The 21,011-nt window shown below is 39.5% G+C and overlaps 1 protein-coding gene across 4 annotated transcripts in view; it reads left to right on the top strand.

Moving 5' to 3' along the window:
• Positions 1-2,749: 2,749 nt before the first annotated feature.
• The window catches only part of WNK3 (WNK lysine deficient protein kinase 3), a 168,468-nt gene continuing 150,206 nt past the window's right edge, over positions 2,750-21,011 (top strand). The window contains exon 1 of one of the 4 annotated variants that reach the window (XM_070501994.1): positions 2,750-2,883. The gene's annotated coding sequence lies outside the window, so the exon portion shown is untranslated. The other 3 variants (XM_070501995.1, XM_070501993.1, XM_044763043.2) reach the window with 3 other exon arrangements.

Here is a 21,011-nt window from a genome sequence, read left to right as displayed (position 1 = left end):
AAGGAAGAAACATTTGCATAAGCTTAAAAAAAGGATTCTTCTCTCCCTCACCCACCTCTCCGTGCAGGGAAGAGGCAGAGAGACCTCTGTGGGAGCTTAAGCAGCATATACTCCCAGAAGCAACACTTGGTTGGCAGGAAGATTCAAGAGAAGAAGGGTTGTATGGAATGTCTAGGTAGATGGACCAACAGGTGACCTTGGCAATGAGTTCTGTGCCTCAACTGTGGCAGAGATGTTGGAGAGGACCACAGCACTTGAGAGGATCCATGTGGGCAGAGGGCTCAGCAGTAGCTGACAGGATCTAAGGACCTAGAAGCATATATATCTTTATTTACCCCCCACTCTCCACCCCCATGCCTGGGCACTACATAACAACCCCAAACTGTGGCATCACCTGGGATAAGGGAAAAGAATGCCGAGAATGACTTATATTGTTTTCCCAATCACCTGGTAAAAGGAGGGCTCAGGATCAGAAACTGAGTTCCAGAAATAACCACAACTCTACCAGCTAACTGTAAACTTTGAGGTTCATCTTGGTTCCATCTTGTTGACTGCGGGAGTTACCATCCTGTGTGGTAGGGAGGAGATCCCCTCCATCCCCTGGGATGCTGGGGTCTAAAAATCGTTCCAGTGAAGGCTTTTGTAATTTCTTGGTACCAGAGCCTTTAGATAAGATGAGCTAGATTATTGGAAGGACATTTTCCTGGAATAATGTAAAGCCAAATTACAAGTGGTTAATATAAGTCAAATTTTCTATTTGATGAACAGAAACATCACAAGTGTCACTTGAGAGTCCGTGGAAACAAGTAAGTAAGAAGGGAATGTTCTCTGCTGTACATTGTTGACTAGCTATAATTTAGCCCAATCCCCTTTCTGCCTATAGTGGTATTTGTGCTGAGTTATGGACAGGCTGCTTCAAACAGAAGAGCACGTATGTCAATAAAAGGCCTAAATTGAGAAGGGCCTGTACTTGGATGGGGAACAGACTTGTTTGATTTTCTAATTTCTGAAGTTTGTAAAAGTTACACCACTTTATAGTTATTTAGCAAATGTCAAAAACGGACTTCTCAGAAGGGTTCACACCTGAGCAGGTTGAAGGGCTAACATTTCCAAGTACTGTTCTGTATTGATTACATCAACAGGCTCAGAGATGAAGGAAGAGGAGCAGGCTACAATTGAGGAAGGTATCTATTGATTTTCCTTAAGGTGGATGTGTGTAGTGGTGGTGGAAGTAGGGTGATATTGAAAAATAAAAACGTTGGGCACAAGTTTTTCATTACCATCTTAGTGGTAGTTAGGACCTGCGAAAACTTGGAGTAACTTAGTAACCTTTGAAACTGCTCTTTGGTGGTTATCTGGCTATGCTTCCTGTTTTCCTTACAGTAGTCAACAGTTCAACAGGGGAAAGGGGCCATCTTTGGGGCAGTGAGGAAAGATGGAGTTTGGGAGACATCATTCATTATGCAGCTAATTTGGAATGCAGAGACCTTTAAGGTAGAGAGTTTGCACTATTTGGAGAAATTACACCTTGCTCTTCCAAAATTACCCAGGAAGGAAGATCTCTACACGTGGAGTAGCTGGACCTCATAGCCCTGAATTTCATTTCCTCAGAGTCTCCCTTCATTGTCAGAATTGGAAGATGGGGGTTTAAATTTATTAAGGGCATGGTCTGGTTTCCTTAAATGTTCTAGAAATACTGGGATTAATAAGCAATCTTCAAGAGGAAAGGTGTAGAGATAAGAAACAAGGGTGCAATGCTCCCACCATTTGGACTCAGGAAATCTCAGAGTTAAATTTATTGACGGTTTTTTTAAGAGCTGTAAAAGGTTGAGGTTCTGAGGCCTACAGAAGGAAAAGAAAAAAGAAAATTATGGACAGAGGAGAGATTGGTATAACTCAGCGATAGGGCCCTGAGGTTGGGCATTTTCCACACAGGCTCCTACCCTCAAGGCATCCTGCTAAGGCTTGAGGGGCATTCAGAAAGAAATTCCGCCCTTTAGGAGTTTTCATTCAGGGGCTGTGACACCAGATGCAGCCTGGGGGATTGAAAAATGCATGGGCTCTGGAGTGAGCACACCTGGCTTAAAGTTCTGACTCCTCCATACACAGTTGTGTGAAGTTGAGCAAGTCATGTCCATTTTCCCTTGCTGAGCCTCAGTTTCCTCCTCTGTGGAGCCAGGATTGTTCATGTGAGAATGAGAGAAACAGTTCTGCACTGCGCCTGATACCATGCACGAAGTAGGTCTTAAATAAAGCCGCTGTGCCGAGGTTAACATGTAGTGAGAGCTCGAAGGAGGTAGCAGTCACTACAAACTAGAGAATCTGAAAGGCGGGCGGTACGAGAAGCTGAGAGCCAGCCTCAAGGGGAGGTGGCCTTTCCGCATGCGCGAAGTCTGGGAGCCTGGCGGAACAGCGAGGGGGCGTGGCCAGGTTTCTGAAGGGGTTGCTATGGCACCGAGGGGCCAGGGGAGGTTAACCGAACCCTTAAAACATAAGTCCCTCCCCCACCCGCCACCGCTAGGGCCGAGGGCCATTGTTCCCGGCAAAATGGCGTCGCTAATCCCCCTCCCGGCCTGAGGCCTATGTAAGGCTGAGGGTGGGAGTAGGACTAGAGTTGGGAAGAAAAACTACAATTCCCAGGGTACACCGCATCCGCCTGCGAAGCGCAGGGCACGTGCCCAGGCCTAGTGGTTACATGCTGTCAAAAATCCGTTTCATAGCTTCCCTTTCTCACCCCTACTTTCCTTGTCGCCCAGCCCCCGCGCGCGCGCACTGCGGTCCTGGGGGGTGGGGGAGACATGCTGTGGTCGTTGCCCTCGCAACGTAACCGGGAGACCGGTATTTGTAAATCTGTGCCTCGATTTCTAATCCCGAAGCCGGCAGGTATGGGTCTCGCGAGAAAAGCTGGGAGTTGGAAAAGGAGTTTGGGGTGGCTGGCGAAGAGGTGCCGGCGGGTACCACATCTCAGGAGAGCTCCCGCATTTAGATGCTTGAGGAGAACTGAGAGTGGGCTGTGGGTGGGTAGAAAGTAGTGTGCTTGGACTTTTTAATTCTTTTTTTGGAGAGGAGAGGGTAAATCTGCCGTAGAGAGCGAGCTTTTGAACACATAGGAGGCGTCACCCGTGGTTCCTAACTGAGATTTTCTTTTTGGAAAGGAGAGAAGCCTTTCTCCTCGACGCGCATCCTTCTCTCCCGCTGCGTTGAAGAGGGCGGGGGAGGAGTGCGCATGCTGCAGTTGGCTAGCCACTCTGCACCTCGCAGTAATAAGGGCCGTTCGGAGTTGGGATTGCTCCGTCGGCTTTCTCTGCCCCTCCTCCTCTCTTTTTCTCCCCTCCCTTCCCCGCCCCCCTCCGTCCCCCTCCGCCCCCCTCTCCTCTCCTCTCCATCTGAATTCCCTGGCTGGAGTACGCGTGCGCCTGCTCAGCTCCCGGGCGAGCCCGAGCTTGGGCTCGCACCCCACTCCCCTAACCCCGCCCGCTCTTTACCTAGCGGCCGTAGCTGGCCCGGTGGGCTCTCGGGGAGACGCTCGTGCGCGCACGCGCACACAACGCGGTGCTGAGCTCGAGCCATCGAGGAGGGGAGTAAGAAGCATCCGAGGAGGCGATAGAGGAGGAGGCGGTGTGTGTGTATGTGTGTGTTCTATGGTGTGGCTCGTCGAGGGGCGAGTTGAGGCTTGAAAGAGGGCGAGGGAGAAGCGAAAAGAGTCAGTCTCCCTCCGCGAGAGCCTCAAACCTGGTGAGGGTCCCGGGCCGGCAGGGGTGCTGGGAGAGAGGGAGGAGGCCGGGGGGCGTGTCTGGGATCGGGCTGAGAGATGAATGGGCCGGGGATGAATGGAGGGAGGCAGCGGCGGCCAAGAGTCTGTTCGGAGTAAGCGCCCTAGTTGGGGGCGGCTTGAGCGAGGCAGGGTGATTGCCTTCACCAAGAGGTATGGGACGAGGCCGGGCTCGGGTCTTCGGGGTTATCGTAGCTGCTGTCGGTGTGAGCGAACAGGCGGAGAGGGAAATTCAGAGGGGAAAGTGAGGAAGGGCAGGTTTGAGGTTGAGGTGCGTTTTTTGTCTTTTCTTTTTCGTTTTTGTTGGAGGGTGGCAACTTTGGGAGTTGATGGAAGACTAGGGAACGGGGAAGGTGAGGAGAATACATGAGGGGGGCCGCGAGACGGTTGACAAAGGACTGAGTGATCTTATTTAAGAGGGATTGAGGCTACTAAAAGGCAAGATCGCTTCGGGTATGGGAAGTTGAGTTTCAGTGGGTAATGGGGTGGGGGAAAGTGGATTTAGTTTAGAGATTCACTTGATGTGTGTGAAGGTCGTTACGTCTGGATCGGGGTGAGGGATATTGCTAGCTAGTTGTATAAATGGGTTAGGTTCGAGGAGATTGAGAGGTGTTATTTGGGAATGGGTGGTGTGTTCTGTGACTGACAGGTTGGGGATGGGGAGGAGATGGTATGATGGGGTTAGGATAAAAGTGGTGAGGTGGCTTCACTGTTCTGAAAGAGGGTTTTTTTGGACAAGTTTAAGAGTGGTGAAACATTTATGTAGTGGGATGTGGGTGGAAATCCTGCACGTGTGTATCTCCGTATCTTGGGAGTTGATAGATCTTGTTAAAATGAAATTGAACCCTCAAAACAGATGGGAGTGCTATGGCTAGTACTTCTTAAGAGTTACTATTGACTGAAGCAATTATATGAATAAATAGCCTTTAAGTTATGAAAACCTTTTGTATGGTAGTGATTGCATCCAATTTTGGGAGGCATTGTTACCTGTTTTTCGTCTATAGTAAGTTGTAATACCAAGAGAACTTTTGAAGAGGTCTCACTATATGACACAGAGCAGTGAATGTCTTCTAGACAGTTTCTCTCCATTGGGTTGATGAGTTTAAAAATTGTTTAAAATCAACAGTCCAAAAGAAAGATTCTTTGCATTAAAGGATAGCTAAGATGCACTAAAGCTGATTTTGAGTGGTAAAATAATTGTACATGACTTTTAAAGTCATTTTGAATTTACCTTGTTTGAAAATTGGCACTTGCTTTTTAGTGTGAGTTTAAATTACAGCAGATTACTTGGACATTTTGTTCTCTGAATACATTAATTATCTTCTGTTAAGGATGTCTTGTGATGGTCTCATTCTGTTCTAGGTCAAGATTAATAGTTTATGGATTTTTAACTTTTCATGATTACTTTTTACAAACTTTACTGACATATATCATTTATCTTGGAAATGTTGCAAATTTGGGAACATTCCCATGTCCTTTTTCTTTTATTCTGCTTTGATGTTGGAAAGAGTGTAATCCTTGTTTTGGCTACCCAGAGTTTAAATACAAAAGTTAATATTATGTTCATATTCTCTTGTATTAAGATGAATACTTAGTGTATTAAGTAGTAGCGCCGAAGTATAAAAGCACCATGAGAGCCTGGAAATGTTGCACTAACTTTGGCAGACAAGGTAGTCTCCCAGTTTTGAATTATATGTTCCTGGAGTGGAGGAACATTCAAGTATTGAGGCTGGAAAGTGTAAGCATGGTCTCTTTGGGGAGTGGAATGAGATGAGCATGGAATCTTTGAGGGTGGGGTGAAGGACTACCCTGCGGAGTTAGGAGCCCTTGACTGTTAAAGAAGGGGAATAACAAACAGATTTGTGATGTTCTTCTCTGTGCCTTTGCTTCTGATGCCCCCGCCCTGCAACCTGTAATGCTCTGTCTCCCCCTCCTTTTGAATTTGAACTCATTTTTTTAGACTAACTTCCGTCATTAGCTATTCCTGAAAGCCTTTGCTGCTCCCCCTTTTCCTAGCATCCTCCACCGCACTCGGTTAGGTGCCCCTCTTTAGTGGTCCCATCATACCTCGTACATATTTTTATTACTGTACTTCTGTTGGCAGGCAGGCGGGAAATTGTTTTCCTTTTTATACCTGAGAGTAAAATAAAGCTCAGAAAAATAAGACTTTCCCTAGTAAGTAAGTGGTAGACCCTGGAGTTCTGATTTCTAGACCAATGTTAATCCTCATGTCACAGGTCTGCATTTGTTAATATAATTTTTCTATAGTATTTTAGGAGTTAATGTTTCTGTAACTCAGACTTTAACTTTCTTCTGTAAAGTAGAGGAATTTCTTTTCAATAAGGCGTCCATCGCTTAGCCAGTAAATGATAAAGCCAGTGGTTGCAAAGAACCAGCATACTCAGAAGTAAAGAAAAGGAGAACTGTTAAATTACTATCAGATTTCTAGTCAGGTAATTTACTTAAAAAATAATTAATGGAGGGCCTAAATTTTTGTGTTTATGTTTGTGGGGATGGGAATTGAGTGTAAGAAAAAACCTTCCTTTCTCAGTCTCCCATCTTAGTATAAGTAGACCAGCTCTATTTGCAGATATACTTGATTATGTCTCTTGGCTAAAAGCCAGAATACACTCTTAGGGGTGGATCTTTTCCCTTTTTCTTTGAGATCATAAAATTTATGGCACTCTTAGGAGATATTTGATGACTGTAAGGGACATTTTTAAAGGCATTCATTCAGAAATTCCCAAAGCTTCAAAAGTAGAGTTTGATGCCATTTTTAATTGTTTTGGTAGAGCTTGTCATGAGATACTTGATTTGGAAAATGTTGAGATTAACTTACTGCAGAAGTGAGGCTTCAATGCCCCTTTCTTCCAGGGATGTATTATTTTGTTCATTAACTTTTGTTAAAAATAGAAATGACGTCACATTGTTTTCTGTGTTTTAGCCTGGTAACTTTTTTATTGTGCTAGAATTCACATAACATAAAATTTACCATTTTGGAGTATACAATTCAGTGGCATTAAGTACCTTCATGATGTTGCACATCTAGTTCCAAACTATTTTCATTACCCCAACAGGAAACCCTGGACCCATTAAGCAGTCACTTCCCATTCTGCTTTCCCCACATCCCCTGTCTACCACTAGTCTGTTGTCTCTATAGCTTTGCCTATTCTGGATATTTCATATAAACGGAATCATATAATACATGGCCTTTTGTGTCTGGCTTCTTTCACTTTGCATGTTTTTTAGGTTCATGTTGTGGCATGTATCGGTACTTCATTCTTTTTTATGGCTGAATTACATTCCATTGTGTGGATATACTACATTTTGTTTATCTGTTTGTCAGTTCATGGACATTTGGGATCTTTCCACCTTTTGGCTTTTGTGAATAATGCTGGTATGAATATTCATGTACAAGTTTTTATTTGAATGCATGTTTTCAGTTTTGGGGAGTATGTACCTAGGAGTGGAATTACTGGGTCATATGGTGATTCTATGTTTAACTTGCTGAGGAACCACCAAAGTGTCTTCCACAGTTGCTGCACCATTTTACATTCCCACTAGCAGTGTATAATGGTTTGAATTTCTCCACATCCTCACCAACAATTTATTACTTTCTGGGGTTTTTTTTGTTTGTTTGTTTTGTTGTGGGTTTTATGGCCATCCTAGTGGGTATGAAGTGGTATCTCATTGTGGTTTTGATTTCCATTTCTCTAATGACAAATGATGTGGAGCATCTTTTCATGTGCTCATTGGCTATTTGAATTTCTTCTTTGGAGAAATGTCTATTTAAGTCCTTTGCCCATTTTTTAATTTGGTTATCTTTTTATTGTTGAGTTGTAAGTTTTTAAAAAATATATTCTAGATACAAGATCCTGATCAGATATATGATCTGCAAATATTTTCTTCCACTCTGTGAGTTGTCTTTTTACTTTTTTTATGGTGTAGTATCTGTTGATGTGCAAATGTTTTGAAATTTGATGAAGTCCAATTTATCTTTTTTTCCTTTTGTTGCTTGTGCTTTTGGTGTTATATTTAAGAAATCATTACCAAATCTAAGATCATGAAGGTTTACCTCTATATTTTCTTCTATAAGTTTTATAGTTTTAGCTTTAATAGTAGGTTTTTGATCCATTTTGAGTTAATTTTTATATATGGTATGAGGTAAGGGTCCAGCTTCGTTCTTTTTCGTGTGGGTTAACTTGAAGTTTTTAAAACTGTAAAATACATAATACACAATACTATATGTGTATATTAGTTAAATGAAGCTATGTTGTGGTGATTTCTAATCACTCTGGGAAGTTGTGGGGGAGAAATGTTTCTCAATGCATTTTTGAAGGTCATGACCTATATTTGAAATGTGGGGGTATTCTAGAGCTCTTTGAGACTTTCGTGATGAGGCATTTTCCATATGGTAAGCTAGGCAATCATTATGCTAAAGTTACATAAGTGATGTTTTTAATAATGAGTATTTTTTTGTTTTCAAACTGTTTGTATAGGGTGAAATCTTTGCTTAAAACTAGGGGAAAAAAAAGCAGATTTAGTCTGTAATTAACCAGAAATTGCCATTAGATTTATCCTTAAAGCAATCATATCTATGTGTTAAATAGTTTATGATTGTGAGCCAACTTCTTGACCAAAATGTATATCGATCAGTTCCTTGTGGAGACTTTTTATTTGCTTAGGCTATATCACCCATTTATTATCCTATTTGTTTAGGAATAATGTAAGATTATTTTAGTTTAGTTACTTGTAAAAATGAGGATTAAAATTTAGCACAGCAGAATTGGTTGGTAAATCTCAGCCTCTAGTTAAGCATAATTAAAATAGGGACATTAATTTGAAGTTTTTAAAAAACTAGGAGATGTGTTTTAATACAAGAATGAGAAATCTGCTTGATCAGCTCTAAGACCTATGAGGTGATAGTTCACCTCTGATTATACCCCTTCTGTTAATTGTTATTTTGTTACCTTGTTAATTTATCCCTTCTAAAATAACACCTGAGATTTCCTACTATTTAAAAATGTGTGAGTTACTGTTTTTTGTTTCAAAGGGAAAAAAACCCAGGTACATTCCTTGTGAGAAGAGACAGTGTTCCCAAGTGGAAATGTCACTGGAGTAGGAGTCAGCCTGGGTTCTGGTCTTGCCTCAGTATAATCTTGTGCAAGTCTGTAGGCATCTTTTTCCTTATTTGTTACTAAACAAAACAAAAGCCCTACCTATTTTGCAGTGTTTCTTTGCTAATTAAATGAGAAAATATACTTTGTAAATTATACAACTACATATGAAATGCAATGCATTCTGTTAATATATTTTTTGAGTCAAAGTTTCTCAATTGAGAAATGTTTTCCCACCAACTTAAAGCTTTTATGTCTCTACTCATGTGGTAAATTTTAGCAGCAAATGTCTAAACTCATTGATTAATTGGGAGGGGTTGGGTTTTTAGAAAGTGATAGTATGATAGAAAGTATGTTGGATTTAGAGCTAGAAAACCTGGGTTCCAGAATTCTCCCCTTCACTTACTAGCTCTGTGACTTGGGCAAGACGCTAAACTTCTCTGAGCCTTCTAATTTTCAGAATTCTAAAATCTTCTAATTTTCAAAATGCCAAGTAGCTCTCAGGGTTGTTGTTAGGAGTAGTTGAGTTAAATAGAAGAAGTTCTTTTGAAAACCCTAAAGCAAGATTTGATAAACTTTTTCTGTAAAGGATCAGGTAGTAAATATTTTAGATTTTGCGGGCCAAGGAGTCTCTGTTGCATCAACTCAGCTCTACTGCGGTAGCAACCATAGACGATATGTAAATGAATGAGCGTGGCTATGTTCCAATAAAACTATTTATGAACACTGAAATATGAATTTTGAATAATTTTCATGTGTCATGAAATACTATTCTTCTTTTGATTTTTTTTCAACCATTTGAAAATCTTTCTCAGCTCATCTGCTGCACAAAAACAGGCAGTGAGGTGAGTTGGGTTTGGCCTGAGGGCCGTCTGTACTTTGGCAATCACTGTTATAAAAGGTTAGGCAGAGTAAGGTGTTAATTAGGGATGTGAGAGTAGATGATTGATAAATAGGAATTGCTTAATTTTGATGATGAAAGAATATGGAGGTGGTTTCAACCCCTTTTCTAATTTGGACCCAGGATTTTTTTCACATAAAATGGGCATCTTTAATTGAGGAAATGACCTTGCTAAAGCAAAACTGGAGGATGAAAGTGAGGAAGAAGATCATTTTAGTGTTATAAACTCACAATGACTGTGATGTGGTTGTGCAGTGTATGTGTTTCTGTGCAAGTCAGGGTTGTATATAGTGTGTGCATGTGGCTCCAAGTCATATGTGACCCCATATTATGAGTAGTTAAGAGTGGACTTAGGAGTCAGATGTCTGGGTTGAATTCTGGCCCTGGTTTTTACTAGCTGTGTGATCTTAGGCAAGTTAACTTAATTTTTTGAGCCTAGTTTCCTCATTTGTAAAATGGGAATAGAAATATTATTTACCTCAAGATTCTTGTGATGGTTACATGAGAAAATGCATGAAAGGGCTTACAGTGCTTGGCACAAACACTCAATAAGTGTTAACTGAGAATATTCATTTGAATATATGTTGTACATATCTTATTTGTTTTGTCCTTCCTTCAGTTAGTTTAGGAAATTATAATATCCTTAACTAGTTCTTTTGTACAGCTTGTTGATGGACAATTCTGCTTTAAAGTATTAAAATAATATAGAGGTAGATTAAACCTTAAAGTCCCCCTTTACCCAATGTCCTGCCCTCCTGGTGGGTAACCATTGTTAAGAGTTGACTGTGAACTTGTACAGTCCTTTTTCTCTGTATTTACTTGCATATGTATATGCATATACAAATAAAAAACACGTATTTTATGACTTGCTGTTTTCCCAAAGAATATGATTTAGGGCTCTTTTCACGCCAGTATGTCTGTTCACTTCATTCATTTGAGTGGATACATAGTATTTCGTACTACATGCTTCTTTAACCACTAGGATCAGTTTAGAGCATATCCTTCCAGTCTTTTTTATATGCATCTACACATATATGAATACATTTAGAAATATAAAGTTTTGTGTTTTTTTACATAAATGATATATAGAAGTAATGTACATGTACTATAACTTGCTTTTCTCACTTAAGAGTGTGTATGTGTAGGAGAGTTTTATACGTCAGTATATATCCATCTCTTATTTTTTAAACAGATGCGTGTTACTACTAAATATAGATGTACTGCTGTTTATTCCATTATTCTCTTACAGATGGATATTTAAGTTCTTTTCAGTTTTTTTGCTCTTTCAAACAATGCTTCAGTAAAAAATCCTTGTACATACATAGTTTTACACGTACAAAAATATTTTTCAAGTAGATTCTAAGAAGTGGAATTGCTAGGTGACAAATATGCACTAGATACTTGGAATTTGCCATATGCAAAGGCTATTCCAGTTTATCTGCCAACAGTGCATGGAGTGTCGAATTTCTCGTACACTTCTCAAAAGTGATATTAACAGATTTTTTTGCTTATCTCTTGGACAAAAAATGATATTAAGTTGTTTGAATTTGCATCTCCCTGCTTCCTAAAGAGTTTGAGCCATCCCCGATCATACGTGTATTGGCCATTTGTATTTCTTCTCACTGATTTTTTTAGTTCTTTATATATTCTAGATATTAATGCTTTGCTATACATGTTGCAAATGTTTGCTCCCAGTCTGTTGCTTATCTTTTAACCTCGTTCATGGTCAAATGGCCAAATGTATTAGCTTTTTTGTTAATGGTCTTGCATTTTGCCTTTTTAAGAAAGCCTTTCTTCAGATTAGAAATATGTTCTGCTGTGTTTTCTTTTAGTAGTTATATAGTTTTGGTTTTTACATTTAGCTCTCTAATCTACCTGGAATTTATTTTTGTTTCTGGTTTTAAGTGGGGCTTTAAATTTCCCCCAAAATGGATAGCCAATTATTCTGACACTAGTTACTATGCTATCTGTTCCTCACACATTTGAAATGCCATCTTTCCCGTGCACTATACTCCCATACATACATGTGTCTGTTTCTGTACTGATTCTTGTTCTCCCTTAGTCCATTTGTCTATTTCTGTGTTGAAACCACATTGTTTATCTTACTCTAGCTATATTATATGTAATATCTGGTAAAGCGAATTCTCCTCGTTCTTTCTCAAGATTTTCTTTGCTTTCCTTGTGCTTTTTTAAAATCAGCTTGTAAATTTGGGACAAAAACATCTCTTTGGGATTTAGATTGGGTTTGCATTGATTTTGGAGTAATCTGGGAGAGGGGAGTTTGTGAAGATGCTGATAATGAGTCTTTCTACCAAAGAAAGGTATATTTTATGTACAGTGCTTCACTAAAATTTTACAGTTTTCTTTATATAAGTGTTGCATATTTCTTCTTGAGTTTATTTCTAGCTGAATATTTTATAGCTTTGTTGCGCTTATGACCAGGATAGTTTTTTTTTTTTTTTTTAAATCACAGTGACCTGTCCTTCTGGGGCAGCCATCCCTTCTGACCCCCTCCTGGCGCCACCTTACCCCAGAGCCCTCACCTTAGGATAGTTGTTTTTCAATTACATTTTCTAATTGGTTATTGCTGATGTATAGCAGAATCGTTGATTTCTATTTGTTGATTTTGTCTTTGGCCTTTCTGCTGAGCTTTTTTATTAGTTCCTATTATAGTTTTTTAGTTGATTTCCTTGGATTTTCTAGATAGATAATGGTATAGTCTGCAAGTTCTGAGTTTTGTTTCCTACTTTCCAATATTTGTAAGTCTTATTTCCTTAAGTGGTAACAGTGATAATAGAAATTCTTGGCTTATTCCTAACTTTAATTATTGTTTATGTGAAAGATACTTAACCTCACTCATAAGATAAATGCTAATTGAAACCACACAGTTTCCTTTTTTAAACCTATCAGAGTGTTAAAAATCAAAACGTTTGATAACACCTTTTTTCTTGTCAAGGCTGTGGGGTAAAAGACACTCTCGCACATTGCAGGTGGGAGTTTAAATTGGTACAATGACCATGGATGGCAGTTTGGCAGCTTTATATAAAGATGCAGATGTATTATGTGTACTCTTCTGGCTATATTAGTGTACTTCAATAAAAGTTAAATATGCAGATTTCCTTTGATCCAGCTGTCCCATTTCACGGAATTTACATGTATGTGTATACACACACACATATGCAAAATGAAATATTCAGTGTTATCTGTCATAGCAAATAATTGAATACTATATAGGTATTAAAAAATAAGAATGAGGAACCTCTGTGTACTGACAGGGAAAAAAATTTCTTAAGTTATTATGACTATTAAAGCAAGCTTGGTATATACTATGCTTCTTTTTGTGTAGAAAGGGAGGGAGAGGGAGAACGTATATTTATGTTGCTTATTTACCTAAAGAAACTCCAGAGGGCTGCACAAGAATCTAATGAGTGGTTGGGGGAGTGGTGGGAACTGAATGGATAGGAAACAGGGTTGGCAGTGAACCTGTCCATTATATATCTCTATCTTTTACTTTTGAATCTTATGATTATATTTTTAAAAACTAAATTAATAATGGTTTCTTGAATTGTTTCAGCTGCTCCAAGGACATTGTTTTCTTTTTCTTGATCTTTCTCTTCTGTGTTAAAGATTTTCGTCAAATGGCTGTCTCCTGATTCTGTTCGTATTTAAGAATGACCTAGTAGAAGGGCTAACTGGGAGTTCTGTGTACCTCGGTAGAGTACACAGCCTACAACTGGTAGGCTTTATTTTGGGGTAACTAGGTAGGAAGCTGGCTGTTACACTTGGACGGCCCAAATGCCAGAGGGCAGAGGCCTTTGCTTTGGGGCACCCTTATTCTTCCCAGTTTGTTGAATTTGGTATTCTGCAGGCAGGGATTTCTTTCTTTCAGGGGGAGAGTTCATCAACTGTATCATAATTCAGACCTTCAGTTAATCCCTGTTTTCAGCTTTTTTCTCACTCTGGCTCTTTTTGGGATCAGTCTTTGCATGTGGAGTCCCTCTGGAGTTTTGCCCCGCAAGTCTGCTCCCTCCTAGGTTGGAACCCTTTCTATTATATACTTTAGATTGGAGCATCCTTTGATTTATGTTTTCAGTCAGTTCTTTCCTGTCTTCTCTCTGTCAGAAATTGTTGAAATCTTGTATTTGCTGTGCCATTTTCCATTCATGTCCTTGACTTGTGATGTATACGTTTATGTTCTTTTCCTATCGCTTTTCCAGGGTCTTGAAAAATACGAGAGAGAGAGATTCACTTCACCTTCTTGAACCAGAAGTCAACAGTAGTATGTCTTAAACTTTGATAAACTGTAGGCTCCTTGAGGACAAGAACTGACTTTTCTTTTATCCCCAGACGCTGACACAGTACTTGGCACTTGGTAAATGTTTATTCTCATGAATATGCATATGTGTGTGTGAGAGAGAGAATTGCTAACGGAAAATTTACTGTGTAATTTTGATTATTTAAATATGCATTCTTTCAATTGCTGGTTCCCAAATTTGAAGAAATTCTTGAGTCATTGATTGACAAAGTACTGATTGTGTGCTGGGTTTCCCATGGATAGAACCACAAAAAGTTACAGGGGAAAAATTATTTTGAACTTTTAACTCAACTGCTCCAAGCTTATATATCAAACATGTTGAAAGAGTAGATATAGGGTGCAGATTTGTGAGATTTTTCCTATAATTTCAGTCTCTCTAGGAGTGGTTTTGCAGTTGTATTTATACATATTCTTAGGGCTTAGATTGCTGTGTTACCATTTTATGAAGGAAAAAAATGGTCACACACAGGTTATGATATATAGCTGTTGAACTCAGAAAGAAACTTCAGGTTTAAGGCTTGAGTTTTGTGGCCTATTTCACTGAGCTGTGTTTTTGCATTGCTGAATGTAGAAGAGAGATCCTGGTTACTGAAGCATACTCCTTTAGCTATACCAACATGGTTTATTACTGGAAAGCTTTAAAAGAGTATATTATATACATTTTGGCCTTACTAAATAGAGTCTCCTGAAAATCATTTAATGTTTTCTTGAGTATTTTTGATGCTTTAATATGGTGCTTTAATATAGTGCTGCTCCTATGGGTTATTAAGAGGTAGAAAAAAAAAGCTTCCATTTATTGATTATTATATTGTGCCAAGCACCATGCTAAGTAGTTTATATGATAATTTTCATATCAATCCTGTGAGATTTCACAAATGAAATTAAGAATGAATGAGGTTAAGTAATTTGCCCCAAATCTCTGAGGAGTGAGAGGCAGAACCAAGATTTGATTCCAGGTTTATACTACTCTAAAGCCTGTGTTCTGAAACTCTGTTTTATGGTCAAGAAGCTATTGGATCTACGATGAAAAGGCCCTGGAAAAGGCTTAGTGAAGGTCTTGGCTTATTTTTTTTAATTTAGTTCATAATAGTTTAAATCAATGTGAAATTTCAGTTGTACATTATTTCTTGACTGTCACCACATAAGTGCTCACCTTCACCCACTGTGCCCACCCTCCACCCACCTTCCCCTGGTAACCACTGAACTGTTTTCTTTGTCCATGTGTTTGTTTATATTCTACATATGAGTGAAATCATCTGGTATTTGTCTTTCTCAGTCTGGCTTATTTTGCTTAGCATAATTCCCTCCAGGTCTTTCCATGTTATTGCAAATGGGATGAATTTGTCCTTTTTATGGCTGAGTAGTATGCCATTGTATATATATATACCACATCTTCTTTATCCAATTATCAGTCGATGGGCACTTGGATTGTTTCCATGTCTTGGCTATTGTCAATAGTGCTGCAATGAACATAGGGGTGCAGAAGTTACTTTGGATTGTTGATTTCAAATTGTTTGGGTAGATACCCAGTAGTGGGATAGCTAGGTGATATGGAAGGTCTATTTTTAGTTTTTTGAGGAATCTCCATACTGTTTTCCACAGTGGCCATACCAGTTTGCATTTCCACCAGCAGTGTATGAGGGTTCCCTTTTCTCCACACCCTCTCTGACATTTGTTATTTTTAGTCTTAGTAATTATAGCCAATTTAACAGGTGTAAGATGGTATCTTAGTGTAGATTTGATTTGCATTTCCCTAATGATTAGTGATGTTGAACATCTTTTCATGTGTTTATTGGCCATCTGTATATCTTCTTTGGAAAAATGTCTGTTCATATCCTCTACCCATTTTTTGGTTGGGTTGTTTTTTATCCTTCAGTTGTGCGAGTTCCTTATGTATTACGGAGATTAACATCCGGTCAGATATATGACTTGCAAATATTTTCTCCCAATTGCTGGGTTATCTCTTTGTTTTGATTCTAGTTTCTTTTGCCTTGCAGAAGCTCTTTAGTCTGATGAATTCCCACTTGTTTATTTTTTCTTTTATTTCCCTTGTCTGAGAAGACATGGTATTTGAAAAGATCCTTTTTAATTCGATGTCAAAGAGTGTACTACTGATATTATCTCCCAGGAGTTTTATAGTGTCAGGACATATCTTCAAGTCTTTGATACATTTTGAGTTTATTTTTGTGTATGGCATGAAATAGTGGTCTACCTTCATTCTTTTGCATGTGGCTGTCCAGTTTTCCCAACACCATTTATTGAAGAGACTGTCTTTTCTCTATTGTATGTTCTTGGCACCTTTGTCGAAGATTAGCTGTCCGTAGATGTGGGGTTTTATTTGTGGGCTTTCAGTTCTGTTCCATTGATCTGTGTGTCTGTTTTTGTATCAGTACCATGCCATTTTGATCACTATGACTTTGTAGTACACTTTGAAGTCAGGGATTGTGATACCTCCAGCTTTGTTCTTTTTTCTCAGGATTGCCTTAGCAATTTGGGGTCTTTGGTTGTCCCATGTGAATTTTAGGATTCTTTGCTCTATTTCTGTGAAGAATGTCATTGGGATTCTGATTGGGATTGCGTTGAGTCTTTAGATTGCTTTGGGTGTTATGGACGTTTTAGCTATGTTTATTCTTCCAATCCATAAGCAAGGAATCTCTTTCCATCTCTTTTGTCATTATCAGTTTCTTTCAGTAATGTCTCATAGTTTTCATTGTATAAGTCCTTCACCTCCTTGGTTAAATTTATTCCTAGGTACTTTATTCTTTTAGTTGCGATTGCAAATGGAATTGTATTCTTGAGTTCCCCCCCTTCACTCTGAGCCTGCATTTGTCTTTTGAGCTGAAATGTGTTTCCTGGAGGCAGCAAATTGTTGGGTCTTGTTCTTTAATCTATCTCACCACTTTGCATCTTTTTATTGGAGAATTCAATCCATTTACGTTTAGTGTGATTATTGCTGTATGGGGGCTCAATGCTGTCATTTTATCACTCGTTTTCCAGTTTCCCTGCATTTCCTTTATTTCTCATCCTGTGTGTTTTGGTCTAGCCCTTGAATTATGTAGTTTTGTTTGATGCTTTTCTTTGGTTTTTCATTATTTATTATCTGTGTCTCTGTTCTGCTTTTTTGTTTAGTGGTTACCCTGAGGTTTGTATTCAGAATCTCGTGTATAAGACAGTCCATTTTCTGGTGGCCTCTTATTTCCTTAGACTAAACCGATTTAGTCCCTTTCCTTCTCCCCTCCTAAGGTGTTTTTCTCATATCTTATTCCAACTTGTGTTGTGAGTTTGTGGTTAAAATAACAAGGTCGTCTTTGTTTTTGGTGTTTTCCTTCACTTTAGCCTAACTCTGTAGTTGAATATTTGCTATCCTTTTCTGATTCTGTCTACCTATTTATCTCCTTACTCTGTGTTCGTGACCCCTTTTTCCCTTTTTTTCTTTTTTCGGGTATGAGGGCCTTCTTGAGGATTTCTTGTAGGGAGCGTCTCTTGGCTACGAAGTCCCTTAGCTTTTGTTTGTCTGGGAAAGATTTAATTTCTCCCACATATCTGAAGGATATTTTTGCTGGATAGTTTGTTCTTGGCTGAAGATTTTTGTCTTTTTTTTTCTGGGAGATTAGTCCTGAGCTAACATCTGCTGCCTATCCTCCTCTTTTTTTGCTGAGGAAGACTGGCCCTGAGCTAACATCTGTGCCCATTTTCCTCTACTTTATATGTGGGATGCCTGCCATGGCATGGCTTGCCAAGCAGTGCCATTTCTGCACCCAGGATCCGAACTGGTGAACCCCCTGCCATGGAAGCAGAATGTGCACATTTAAGTGCTGCACCACCGGGCTGGCCCCCAGATTCTTGTCTTTTAAAGATTTCAATATGTCATTTCGTTCTCTCCGAGCTTGTAAGGTTTTTGCAGAGGAATCTGCTGAAAGCCTGATAAGAATTCTTTTGTATGTTAGTTTCTTCTGCCTTGCTGCCCTTAGTATTCTTTGTCATTCATTTTTGCCAGTTTTACTACTTTGTGCCTTGCAGTAGGTCTTTTTATATTGTCAAATCTAGAAGATCTGGAAGTTTCTTCCACACAGATTTCCCTCTTTCCCTTGATTTGGGAAGTTCTCTGCTATTATTTCTTTGAACACGCTTTCTGCTCCATTCTCCTTCTCTCCACCTTCTTGAATACCTATAATTCTTATGTTGCATTTCCTCATTGAGTTAGATATTTCTTCGAGACTTTCTTCATTTCTTTTTAGTGTTAGTTCTCTCTTCTCTGTCTGGAGCATTTCAACATGTCTATTTTCGATTATGCTGATACGCTCCTCTGTGATGTGCACTCAAGCATTCAGGGAATCTGTATTATTTTATCTCTTCCCTTGTGTCATCTCTAGTATTTCTGATTGAATCTTCTTTATAGTTTCAATGTCTTTTGTGAAGTAGCTCCTGAACTCGTTGAATTGTTTCTCTACATTCTCTTTTACCTTGTTGAGTTTTTTGATGATAGCTATTTTGAATTCATTGTCATTTAGCTTACATATTTCTCTGTACTCAAGACTGAGTTCTGGGTGCTTGTCGTTTTCTCTCTGGTCTGGAGATTTGATGTAGTGTCTGATGTTGGAAAGTCAGCCCTTTCTCATTCTGATATTATTTGGTTGCAGTTACTACCTATCGCCACTGGGTGGGGGTTGAGAGCCATGTATTCTGAGCCCTCCACTTTCACTCAATATCCCAGGCAGTGGAGCGGCATGGCACAGGACTGGTAGGGGGAGGGGCACTTTCTTCTGTGGGCACTCCGGGCTTTCTTGATTCGCTCTCGCTATCTGGTCTCCTGGGATCTTGGCTTGAGGAGGTTATCCCCCATGAAAGCTTTTGCCCCATTAGAGGGGCTTCTCTCTAGTCTTCACGGGCCCTAGGGTGTCCTTGGTGATCCTGCACACAAGCACAAGCGTCCCCTTCCCCACTCCTTCCCTCACAGATCCTCCTGCGGCAGTGATCGCAGTCTTTAGGGCAGGGAGCGAAGTTGTCTCTTACCCCGTTCCAGCTCCTCTGAGGGGGGCTTCAGCCTCTCTGTACTCCATCATGTGGCTGCGTGTCTCTGATGTTTTTGTATTATGTTAGGGTGTCCTCTGTTGGAGTTTGGATGCCCCTTTTTGTTTGTATATATGTTGTTGTATGTATGTATGTTGTTTGTATGTATGTATGTATGTTTGTATGTTGGAGGGGAGAGAGTCCCAGGCAAGTTCATTCCATCATGTTGCTGACATCAGTGATCCTTGGCTTATTTCTTAAAATTTATTTTTCTTATTTGTTGTTTACTCTTAGGCTACTAGTTATTACATTTTATTTTTGTCAGATCTTTTCCTTTCAGAAGACTGATTCTCAACCTAGGAGACCAGGCTGAAGATAAGGAGAGTGGACAGAATGGGGGTAGGGGAGGTAGAGAGTATAGTTTTAAAAAGGCATATTTAATGTTATGATGGCTTTTATTTTAGTGAAAACATTTTATTTTAAGATTCTTAGGGGCTGGCCCCATGGCCAAGTGCTTAAGTTCACGTGCTCCGCTTTGGTGGCCCAGGGTTTCACCGGTTCGAATCCTGGGTGTGGATGCGGCACCGCTCATCAAGCCATGCTGAGGTGGTATCCCACATGCCACAACTAGAAGGACCCACAACTAAAAATACATAACTATGTACCGGGTGGCTTTGGGGAGAAAAAGGAAAAATGAAATCTTAAAAAAAAAACAACTATTCTTAAAGAGGGAGATCATATTTTATTGAGCTATAATTTATGTACCATAAAATTCACCAGTATAAATGTCAATGATTTCTAGTAAATGTATAGTTATATAACCTTGATACATTCTAATGTTAGAACATTTCCGTCACTTGTAAAAGATCCCTTATGACAGTTTGCAGTAAGTCCTGTTCCTATGCCCTAGCCCCAGGCAACAACTAATCTATTTTCTGTCTCTATAGATTTGCATATTCTAGACATTTCATATAAACGGAACCATACTGGATATGGTCTTTTCCTCTGGCTTCTTTCACTTATCATAATGTTTTCAACGTTCATCCTAGTTGTGGGGTATATCAACACGTCATTGCTTTTTATTGCCAAATAATATTCCATTGAGTGGGTATCTCACATTTTGTTTATTCGTCAGTTGATAGTCATTTGGATTGTTTCCATCTTTTGACTATTGTGAATAACGCTGCTATGAACACTTGTGTACAAGATTTTCTGCAGACATATGTTTTCATATCTCTTGGGTAGTGGTGTCATATGGTAAGTCTATGTTTAACTTGTTGAGGAACTGCCAGACTATGTTCCAAACCAGCTGCGCCATTTTACAAGGGAATGTTATGAGGGGTCCATTTTCTCCACATCCTTACCGACACTTGTTACTGTCTTTTTTTTTTGAGGCAGATTAGCCCTGAGCTAATATCTGCCACCAATCCTCCTCTTTTTTGCTGAGGAAGACTGGCCCTGAGCTAACATCCATGCCCATTTTCCTTTACTTTATATGTGGGACGCCTGCCACAGCATGGATTTTGCCAAGTGGTGCCATCTTCACACCTGGTATCTGAACTGGCAAACCCCAAGCCACCGAAGTGGAACATGCGAATTTAATCACTGTGCCACCAGGCTGGCCCCATTACTGTCTGTCTTTTTTATTGTGGCCGTCCTCATTGGTATGAAGTAGTGTTTCATTGTGGTTTTGATTTGCATTTTCCTAATGAGTAACAATATGGAAAATATTTTCATGTGTTTATTGGTCATTTCTATACCTTCTTTCGAGAAATGTCTATTTAGATCTTTAGCCCGTTGGATTGTTTATCTTTTCATTATTGAATTGTAAGAATTCTTTATATATCCTGAATACTAGTCCCTTATTAGATAGATGATTTGCACATATTTTCTCCA

Source organism: Equus asinus, chromosome X (genome assembly GCF_041296235.1).
Source record: "Equus asinus isolate D_3611 breed Donkey chromosome X, EquAss-T2T_v2, whole genome shotgun sequence".
In the NCBI taxonomy this organism is placed as follows: domain Eukaryota; kingdom Metazoa; phylum Chordata; class Mammalia; order Perissodactyla; family Equidae; genus Equus; species Equus asinus.
Note: the sequence above shows the minus strand (reverse complement) of the source record. Positions and strands in the feature narration are given on the sequence as shown.